The sequence below is a fragment of the Dendrobium catenatum genome, unplaced genomic scaffold, assembly GCF_001605985.2.
Source record: "Dendrobium catenatum unplaced genomic scaffold, ASM160598v2 original_scaffold_75961, whole genome shotgun sequence".
Lineage (NCBI taxonomy): Eukaryota > Viridiplantae > Streptophyta > Magnoliopsida > Asparagales > Orchidaceae > Dendrobium > Dendrobium catenatum.
This window is the reverse complement of record NW_021394407.1, coordinates 287,384-299,317: the sequence shown is the minus strand read 5'-3', so window position 1 is coordinate 299,317 and position 11,934 is coordinate 287,384.

The following is an 11,934-nucleotide window of genomic DNA, read 5'->3' as shown; positions in this document are numbered from 1 at the left end:
TTTTTTAATTTATTTTATTTTAGCAATATTTAATTTAACAAAATAAATAATTTTAAATATTACTAATTGTCATTTTCCAGAAATTTTTTAATTTCGTCGGAAATCCGCCGGAAATTCTGTCGGAAAAGTAAACAGAAAATGCGCCGGAAATAACTTCAAAAATTCCGTCGGAAGTACGCCGGAAAATCCGCCGGAAATAATCCGTCGGAAACGTCGTCGGCAACTTCGTCGGAATTTCTGACGAATTTATTTCAGTCGGAAATTCCGTCGGAAATGAGCTGTTTTCCTGCAGTGTACTAGCCTCCACTAGAAACCAAGAATAAAAAGGAATTCTGCTTAGATCCAATAGCATCAAAAAGCTAGACCACCTCAAGAAAACCTCCAATAGAAAAAACTGCAACACACAACAAACCAAAAAGTCAAATACAAAAAGTCTTCTAGCAGCAAAATCAACAAACTCAAGTAAACCAACAACCTTAAAAATCAGAGAAAAAATAAAAACCCATAAGAATCCAAACCCACCAGGCTCAGGAGGGATAAAAGAACCTTCTGTAAAAGTAACCCAAATTAAAAAAATTAATTCTTGGTTGCAAAAATTCGACATTCCAAAGTTTTTACATAAAAAACTTGGTTGTCAAAAAATATCATCCAAGAAAAGATCAAAGGCCCCAATCATCATAGTCCAAACAACCCAAAAAAAAAACATTAATCATTACAGAAAACCCTTAATACAATGAAAGGAATTCCAATTAGAAATCTTAGCTAACAAAGCCTTAAAGATGGAACTACTCACAAAACCAGAGCTATAATACTTATTCTCAAATCTCATAGAATTCCTTTCTTTCCAAATGAAATAAAAAGAATAACAAACAAAAAGGAGAAATAAAATTTTCACATTAGGATCATAATGAATATTAGAAATATAATCCATTAATTTAGCCAGATTGGTTCTTAGCATAAAAAATTGATATTAGGCAAAAAATTAGAAATAAGGCTAAAGGAAAAAATCACATTAAAAAAAAAGATGATTATGACATTCTTCGGCTTTTAAACAAATGATACAATTAGTAGAAACATTAAAATTTCTCTTAACAAGGATATTAGTTATTTTAAGCCCCTTCAACATAGCCATCCAGGCATAACAAGAGAATCTCAAAGCATATCTTTTATGCCAAATAAAAGGATGCCAATCTACTTTATTGAAGTTATATAAAAAGCTTTATGAAACATTTGAAAAGAAGGAAGAAGAACTCCATTCCAAGAAATGTTAGAAGCTTGTGGATCATTGATAGAGATCTGAGATACAATAGAACTAACAGCTGGAGATAAAGAAAGAGGCATATTACAGCAGTTATGAGAAATTCAATCCCCTAACTTGCAATTATGGAAAGAGGAATCCATATTTGACATATTCGACACAGCAATCTCATTTACTAGATTCCCCAGACACCAAGGATTCCAATAAAAAGAGAGAGAACTATTTGGAAAAATATTGAAATTAACCTTACTTTAAACGTCCCTCGCAATAGAAGAGATATTTTTCCAAAAAATGAAACATTTTGAGACTAAGGCTTCCAAAAATAGATATACTTAAACTTAATAAAAATAGTTAGAGGACCAATATCATTAATAACTCTTCAAATAAGAGAACAACTATAAGCAAATTAAAGAGCTTCAAGATCAAAATACTAAGACCCCCAACATCTCTAGGCTTACAAACATTTTTCCAAGTAGTGATATGAATCTTCTGACTTGTAGATTCACCATAAAAAACAAAATGAGAGAAATCCTTTCTAATATATTTAAAACAATATTTAGGCATAGAAATATCCCTTATCCAATAAGAAATAACATTTGTAATAGTAAAATTCAGTAATTGAACCCTAAGAGTGAATAAAAGCAATTTAGCTTTCCAACCAGCCAAAAGTAACGTAGTACGACTAAATAAATGCTAAAAATAAAAATTTTAAGCCTCTTACTTGAAAGAGGTAAGCCCAAATATTTTAAAAGATACAAAGAAACACTAATGTCAAGAGATTGACTAATAGCAGCTTCTAAATGACAATTTTTATAAAGTATAACATAGCTTTTTTCATTATTAATAAACAAGCCATAAGGAAAAGAGAAATAAGCCAAAATATCCTTAAGCTTGCTCGCATTCTCCAAAGAAGTTTTATCAAAAACAATAAGGTCATCCACATAAAGAAGATGAGAATGATAATCATCACTTGCTTTAATCTACTCAAAGATCCTATTATGAGAATAATCATCCAGAATATTAGAGAGAGCATCCATAACAATATATAAAAGATAAGGAGAAAGTGGACAACATTGTCGAATACCCGAAGAGGAACAAAAAAACCCAAGCATATAACCATTAAAAATAATATAAAAATAAACATCATATATGCAACCTCTAATCCAGGAGATTAAAATATGAGGAAAACTTTTTTGAACCATTCTAGAAATTAAAATATCTCTCGAGACATTATCAAAAGCCTTGTGAATATCTAATTTGGCACAAAAAATCTTATCTCTATAGGAAGAATTAAAATCTCTAAGAAGTTTAGCAGGAAGAATGATATTATTTGTGAAAATCCCTTTTTTAATAAATTGAGATTGATTTTTATGAATAATATAAGGCATAACATCCTGTAATCTATTGGCCAAGACTTTAGCTACAATTTTATAAAAAAACATTGTATAAAGAAATAGGCCATAAATCTAAAACACTAAAGCATTGATCTTTTTGGGAATAAGAGAAATAGTATTAGCTTTAGCATCTCTAAGCACCAAAAATTAGAATTCTTGCACCAATATTTTTTGAAAATAAATCTATTACTAAAAGAAATCATATTATTATTATAAATAATAAGTGGAGAGTGATCAGAGCAAAGAGGATTATCAGCTAAATAGTAAGAAGAAGGAAAAATATACAACCAAGAACTATTAACAAACACCTTATCCAACTTTATGTGAATAGAATTTTTACTTGGTAATTGAACCAAGTGAAAAATTAACCAATAGATGAAAGCTTAATAATGTAATAACCCATATTTTGATTTAGCTAATTTTTTTCAACAGTAATTATAACTCCAAATCATAAATCATATTTGACATAGTATTTTAATTGTAGTATTTTACTTACACAAATTTTTTCGTAATTTTAGGACACTGGTGAAAATTCTTAAGGAATTAGTATCTATCGGTATAAGTGAGAATTTCGGGATCGTCAAGTCTCTATTTTGCAAACCAATTTCACGAATATTTTTTAAATAACATGTTTTATTTTATGGATTTTTTTTATAATTTTTGAAGTCCTAAAATGATTTATTTGAATTTTATACTAAAAAATTAATTAAATTTATTATATAATATTATATTATTATTTAAATCATAAATATCTACTACCACTAATATGAGTTAATTAAAAAGCCTTTTTGCTTTTTTGTAATGTTAAATTTTACATGCTAGAGATACTTTTTAAGGATTTTGAGAGAAATGGTATGAGAGAGAAATTAGAAGGGCATATTTCGAGGTCGCGATATTATTTTTGTAAGTTAGGCCAATTAAGATTTGCTCCTCTCGCTGTAAAGAATCCATACGCTATTTTTTATTTCAAAGATTTTGTATTTTTTGTATTTTTCTGATCAAATTTGTGTTTCCATTATCGAAAAACACTAATAATTTTGTATTATTAAAACTTTCACCACATAACCTTTTGTATATTATAGATATCATAATTATGAGCATTTTAAATATTTATTTGAGATGTTTTACCATGTGATTTGTAAAATGCAGTAATTTTTGTTTAACGTCTAAAAATAGTAGTATAGTAAAATAAAAGTCTTAAAACATAATTTTATACAATTTCCCATAATTTGGTAAATTTATGAAAATATGCATTTTTGCCTAATAGGATTCTTTATTCTCTACCGTTATGACATTTTGGTATATTCTTAATTAAGCTTATTTATACATTATTTACTGAAATGCAATGAAAATGAATATGGATATATGCTTGAGTAATAGCTAGTCGCTATTACTATTATAGTATTGTGATAATAATATGCATATATGAAACAAATAAATAAAGACTAGTTGACACGTTGGTTGGAGACTGATTGATATGTACAAAATAATGGGCCAACGGGCTTTCCTTTAAATATTATGATTTTGTGTTATCATCTACTAATTCATGTGATATATTGATTGGGAGTTATAAGAAGATCATTACCATGCCGACGGGCAAAGAGTAATAACTCTATTTACTGAGTCAATGGTTTATTAACACTTATACTAACACTGAAAAATACTATGATAGCTAGAACTTCTTACTTGTTTAATGTGACTACTTAAATATACGTTTTGAGGTATTGTCCTTATTATTGTATGGATTTATGATTACTATATGGAATTATTGTTATCGTTTTATTTTATTACTTCTGCTATAGATAGTGATAATATTTGATACTACGGATTCACTGTACTAATATTAAGTATATGATATATTGAGCATGTGATATAGAATGCTTGGATAATATGTGTATATTCCTATATGATTTTAATATATTAATTTGATTTTGAAAGTCTTTATCAATATTTTTTTATTTTATATTTTATATGATTAATATATATAGTGGTTAATATTGCGGATATATTATTGATTTATAGATTTGACACTAATACTAGTTTACTATTTTACAGGCTTTTGTACTGTAGTATTTTACTATGTGTAGAATATACTACTACTTTAAATAAATTTTATTATTTTTGTATTGATTCAATGATCATATGAATACAACTTCTATGATTTGACTCTTGACAAGTATATTGCTCTTTTACCGTGCTTTGAAGTCAGCTATAGGTTTTGATGACCTTTTGGGCTTTTTAAGCTCATTTATGTATTTAAATTATTTCATATTTTGGCTCGCAGAAGAATGAACCAGATAAAAGAATTTAAAGTTCCTGGAGGAGAGAGTACTTAAGACAATGAGGTAATAACGAACATTATTATATATATATTTTTAAAATTTGAAATAGAGTAAACAGAAGATTAATGCAGAAAGATGGCCTTCCTTGGATAAGCATGGAGAAATTGTTTATAATTTTCAACAATTTCTTGGTAAAGATGTGGCTGAGGAGGAGATATAGGAGGTGGTGAAATCCTTTGGAAAAAAATAGAGCTTCGGGTATAGATGGGATCACTGCTTCTTTTTTCAAATATTTTTGGAGTATTGTAGGGAAGCAAATGTGTTATGCTTGCTTATAATTCTTTTGGGAAGGGACTATGGTTGAAGAATGGAAAGAAATGGTGGTCATTCTACTCCCTAAAGTGGCTTAACCGGATCAGCCATCTAAATTGAGATCAATCAGTTTTTGCCAAACAAAGTATAAGATTGTTGCAAAGGTGCTTGTGAATAGAATGAAGATGATTCTTCCTTTGATTATCTCAGAGGAGCAGGCCGCATTTGTCCCAGGTAGATTAATCTCGAATCATTGCCTTCTATCTCAAGAGGTGATCAACAATTTTAGAATTTTAAAAGCTAAGAAGGGGATGCTTGCGCTAAAGATTGACATGGAGCAAGCTTATGATAAGATGGTGGGGAGACTTTGGAACTGGTTCTTACTAGAATGGGATTCCCGGATCACTTCAAATGTTGGGTGATGAGATGTATCAATTCTCCTAGATTTTCTCTGCTTATAAATGGGAACCTAACGGAATGGATCATAGCTGAATGTGGTTTTAGGCGGGGGTGTCCATTGTCGCCCTATATATTCATTCTTTATTCAAGGCTTTTATCATTGGCTATGCAACAAAGAGAACATATTTGGGGGTTCCAATGTTTGGTAGGGGGACCTAGAGTCTTCCATCTTTTATACGCTGATGATATTACTATTTTTGTAAGAATTTCCAATGTTGAAATCAGGATTATCACTAACACGCTGGAAGACTATTGTTTATGGTATGGACAAAAGATTAATCAAGGCAAATCAGCGGTGTTATTAAGCAAATGTACACCGGAATGGAAGAAGAATAGATTTTATTCTATGCTTGGGTTCAAAAATGTTATAGAATTTGATTATCTTGGTATTAAATTGTCTTTAAAAATGGTTAGTAGTTCAGATTATAACCCTCTTATTCAGAAGATGAAGTATCTTGTGATGTCTTGGGGTAGTAGACAATTGGCTTTGGTTGGGAGGCTGACATTGATTAATGCAACTCTCATACCATCCCTGATGTATGATATGATGCATTCATGTATTCCTAAGGCTATTCTGATGGAGGCTAAGAGGATTGCTAGAAATTTTCTTTTGGATAAAGGATTGGGGAAGAATATCCATTCATTTAGATTAGTCATAAAATTGCAAACTAAAAAGCATTCATGTAAACTGTTTATTAATAATATTATATCTTAGAAAGGTTTGTGAGGTGTAGTAGTTTAGGGCTTTATTTAATTGTGACAAGGATATTAAGAATACAAATCTTACTATTTTATAGAGTTCACATTTTACACATCAAGGTATATTTCTTTATCATATGTATAACATGATAGAATATTCACAAAAGTTGATAGAATGTGCTTCATATCTTAATTTTGTATGAAGATCTAGGAAACATATAAAGATAAAATAGAACTTTAAAAGATATTAGAGTTATTACTTGAAAATTTTGAAAAGGAAAAAATCATAATGTCTAACCTAATTGAAATGATTCTATAAGTTTATATCATTTATTACAAATAGTGTCCTTCCTTGTTATATGGAAAGGCATTAATATTGAAAGTGCTCTGAGACAACTTGAAGGTGCAAATCGCATAACAATAGAGAATTGGTTTTTTTAAATAATATTTTGTTTAAAATCAAAACTTGATATGCAGAAGAGTTAAAAGAATAAAAGGTTCAAACGAAAAAACAAAAATAAAAGAAACTTCTAAAAAATAGATTTTTTTTATTTTTTAAATTTTAAATAAAGTTTAACAAGAGATCTATCACCCAAAAATCATTCTCAAAGATCATAAAAAATCAACATAAGTATAGTAAAGTAAACTTCAAGAGAAGTAAAGTGTAGAAAAGTAAGAATTCACAAATCAGATTTATAGTGGTTCAGTCAAATTGACTTACATATATTCTACAAAGGTTATCCTTATTAGACATTTCATTAACACGGACTCCTTCAGAACACAATTAGACAAAGAAACCCTTCTCCCTTGACCAGGTAGAGAATAGCTTTTAAATAATATTTTGTTTAAAATCAAAACTTGATATGCAGAAGAGTTAAAAGAATAAAAGGTTCAAACAAAAAAACAAAAATAAAAGAAACTTCTAAAAAATAGATTTTTTTTTTATTTTTTAAATAAAGTTTAACAAGAGATCTATCACCCAAAAATCATTCACAAAGATCATAAAAAATCAACATAAGTATAATAAAGTAAACTTCAAGAGAAGTAAAGTGTAGAAAAGTAAGAATTCACAAATCAGATTTATAGTGGTTCAGTCAAATTGACTTACATCTATTCTACAAAGGTTATCCTTATTAGACATTTCATTAACACGGACTCCTTCAGCACACAATTAGACAGAGAAACCCTTCTCCCTTGACCAGGTAGAGAATAGCCTTTACAGACTCTAAAGAATCTCTCTTCTCTTACCTCCTCGTCCCTCCTTTAGCTCTTCATTATGGAAGAGTGAAAGTACGAGATGCGTCAAGAGGGGGTGAATTGATATTTTAAATATAAATTCTAAACACGAGTTCTATTTTTTTATTATTATTATTTCAAAAGACGACTTAACTAATCAAATACGAAAGCTAGTAATTTGACAATGATTGCAACAATGCTGATGAAATTTTAAATCGCACAACGAAACACTAAAATCAAATTTTCTCCAAGCAGTTATAACAAAATTAAATGCTAGAAAAGTAAAATACGAAAAATGGAAAAAGCACACAAGAAATGTTTATACTGGTTCGGTCAACCTTGACCTACATTCGCTCCCCAGAGTCCTCCACTATGAGATTTGCACTACTCAAAAGCAACTCTCATTCTACTCCTACAGTGAGGCGGAGAAGCCTTTACAAAAAACTCACTTTCACCTTTCCTTGTGTGGTGGAGTGTCGGATTCTATGTCATCCTCCCAGTGATGGTAGCAGACCTTCTCATTTTTCTCCCTCATAGTAAAGACAGAGAACCTTTGAGGACTTTGACCTATAAGCCTCTCCCCCTAGAGATCTCCCACAAGACTCACCTAGGCCATAGGAGGAGCAAACGTGCAGCAAGCTCGGAGCAACCGTGTGATCCCCTCACACTACTTCTCCCTCACGCACAAGCTTACCTTCTCATCTCATAAACCTTGAATCTCTTTAAAAAGTTCCTTCTCTAGAGTTCCCTCAACTGTCACGTTCCTCTCACTTATGTTTAATGAATAATAGTATTGTATATATAATAGGCTTAAAAAAACACTAAAAATTCAAATTAGCCTTTTTTCGTACAATACGATCATAAATTATATGGAACAATCACAAATCATATAGTAAGATCAGTTCAAAACAGCTCTCGTCCTGGTACAAATGAGCACGAACATGTAATAATTTTTTAATACATTATACAATACAATACAAATATTGCTAGGAAGACCAAAAATTATTTGTGTTCATTATCATGTACGATCCCATTTTTATAGTACGATCAATTAAGATTATTCAAGTCATATTATACGATGTATAAATTGTATAATAAGATTAGTTCAAAAATTATGGTTTCGTTTGGTATAATCTTTGGTACGACCAAAAAACATATCGTTCATCGTACGATATAATCCAATTCATATAGTACGATCATCAATCATTAATTAAACCTTGATTTGATTGACTAATCATAGGGGTTAACTTTAGCAAGTTCTCAAATCTTTGTACAATACAATTTGCATCGTATAGTACGATGTGTTCAAAATTCAAAATTTAAGAACTTGCTTAATTCTGCTAATTAGGATTTAGGGTTGAAATTAAATTGTATAGTACGATCGTGATTTGTACAATATGATTAGTTCACATAAGTTAGTCGTTAAGACACAGTATATCGTACATTATAATTTAAAATCATACAGTATTATCTACATAATTTTTTTTTTCTTAAAAAAAAAACTCCCCCTGTGTGTGTGCATGGTCACTCAATTTACATATAATATTTTGTGGTCAGACTCAATAAACAAAAAAATTAAAGAAAATAAAAATTACATACTCCACATCCTATTCTACCCAGTCTCGAGTTTTCCATTTTCTTGAGTTGTGTGTAATCTCACTAAAATATTAGTACTCACAAACAAGAGTAACATTCAAAATATTTAATGAAGAATGAAATAATTCAATCAAAATTATTTGTCATCATCAAAATCACATACTAGGGATCTTGGATTGCAATAATCTCTTCTTTTTTTATGATGTCAAATAATGTTAGTTGATATGCAAGATAATATTTTTTTTTATTTTATTTTTAATAAATAGAAGAACATAAATACATGAACAGAAATATGCATTTCATTTTAAGCCACAAAAACTAAAATAGAATTCAAGAAACATGATATACAACTGAAAAGATATCAACTAAGGACAAATGAAAAGATATCAACTAAGGACTGATAACTTCTCGCCTTTTTGACATCATCAAAAAGAGAAGTATCAAAGAAAAAGTACATAAAACACATCAAATAGAGACTAGTCAAACGATGGATTCTGATTAGGTGGTGGTGGTGATTGAAAGAACTAATGGATGGAGGCAAAGTGATGATCGATTAAGGCAAATCTCTCGCCAAACCATAGCATGTCATCCTTGTGCTTCTGTTATTGTGCATGGATATGAGAGCCAATTTAGGTTTCGAGCCAGTCGAGTCATTAAATGATATCATCTTGAGAATAGACATGTACATTTCCTTTTGGTTGAGCAGGTCCTCCTGCTGGAGTAGCCTCCTCTTCTTCATCAAAATCCGGCTCAACATGCTCTTGCCCCTGATGAAACAAGATACGAAAAGAGGCATCCATATAGAAAATAGGGATATTATCAGCTTCACATGGATAGGTCAATTGGTATTTGTGGTGAAGTAGTCGTAAGACCAAATTTTATTTCATGAAGGTGCTAAGATGTCGAATTTGAATCATGCTTCAGATATAATCTATAAACATGTCGACTTCATCAAATATGATATTAGACATGATTAGGTAAGTGACAACAGACAAGATTGGGGTGGTCATGCATATCCTATCTCCAGCTTTGTGTATTATGGATGTCCTAAGAACATGTTGGATGATGCAAGCATTTTTGTGTTATGGACTGGAGAATAGGTTAGTGTTGGTTCAAAGCAATATTTCTAAGAAGCAAGTTGACAGAACTCCAGTCAAAATCATTGGTTATGAAGGAGTAGGATCGGATTCCTTCAGTAGAAAGATCGATATGTTAAATGAGGTATGCTTTGGTGATTTCAATATTTTGACAGCAGACACAGGAAGTTAGGGTCAAGTTGTCTAGAATGATCCTTAGGTTTGCAAGGAACTCATTGTTGACCTTATTTTTCATCAAACCCTTGGCTAAAGAGGTTGACTTGGTTAGATTGACCAAGCTAGACCTCAAGACCTCTCCCATTTAATTTAGGGGGTCAAACCCATACTTTTGAGCCCAAACGCAGACCCTAATTCGATCTGGTTAACCAGGTCAACCCAAGTTGACCCAATTGACCTAAATTCCCTTCATTTGATTCAAATTAATTCCAAAACCTTTCTTGGCTATATACCCTACCTCCCTTGGGTTTCATGGGTCAGACCTGACTTGTTGAGCCTAGACCGATGCCCTGGGTCAACCTAGGTTGCCAATTAGCCTAATTGAACCCACTTTGGTTTCAAATCAATTCCAACTTATCTTAGGCTCAACTCCCATCCTTTTGGGTCTAATTGATTAAGTCAATCTTTGAATTGGTTAACCCAAGTCATCCTTGGTCAAATTATACCTATTAAAGCCAAATTAAACCCATTTAAGGCATTTTAAACCTTTCCTAATTCCTCCTTGACTCAAACAACGACTAAATCAACTTTGTTTCCCTCCTAATTAGCCTGAGGATTGATCAGAGCTATCAATCCAAGGACTTTAGAATTATCTCTCTCTCCAAGTGCTCATAGGCCAAGTTTTTTGGTTTGCGAGCTCTCCCCATCTCCTTCTACCTTTCCCAAGCCCAATCCACCATTGAGACTCCACCGGCGGCAATCTTTTGGCGAAATCAAGCCTGTTGCAACCCATGATCCCGAGTTTGAGATTTTGATGATGCCAAATAATGAGTGTTTTGGAACCGCTTTTCATTGATTATTATTTTATTTGTTATTTTCCTTGAGCACTAACATTTCAGGAAGATCACAAGTGACTCAGGAAGAAAGGAAGACTCAAGACCGGGTAGATTAGGAGTATGAGTCAAACATTGTATTTTTCATTTATTGTATTTTTACTTTATTGAGTCTGGCCACAAAATGCGTAAGAGTAAGAGCAACCATGCACACACACAGGGGGAGAGTTCTTTTTTAACTGCAAAATATAACTAAAATTCTTCTCTGGAGATCATACTGTACGGTTTTATTTCGTACCGTACGATCCAAGCTATGTGGACAATTCTGTGAATAGATCGTACTGTACGATATGTTCAGATCCAAAACCCTAGCCGTGACTTAGTTTAAGTAAGTGATTTTGCGCCGTTCGTACTGTACAAACAGGTTCGTACTGTACGATCCGTTTTTAATACTTACTTAAATTAACCCGTGATTAGTGCATGTAATCCAGGCCTAATGAAAATTTGAACATCGTACTGTACGAACTCGATCGTACCATACGATGAACAGAGACGAAGTATGATCGTCCCGGATATCGTCCTGGACGATCTCTTGGTTTTTGTCACATCGTA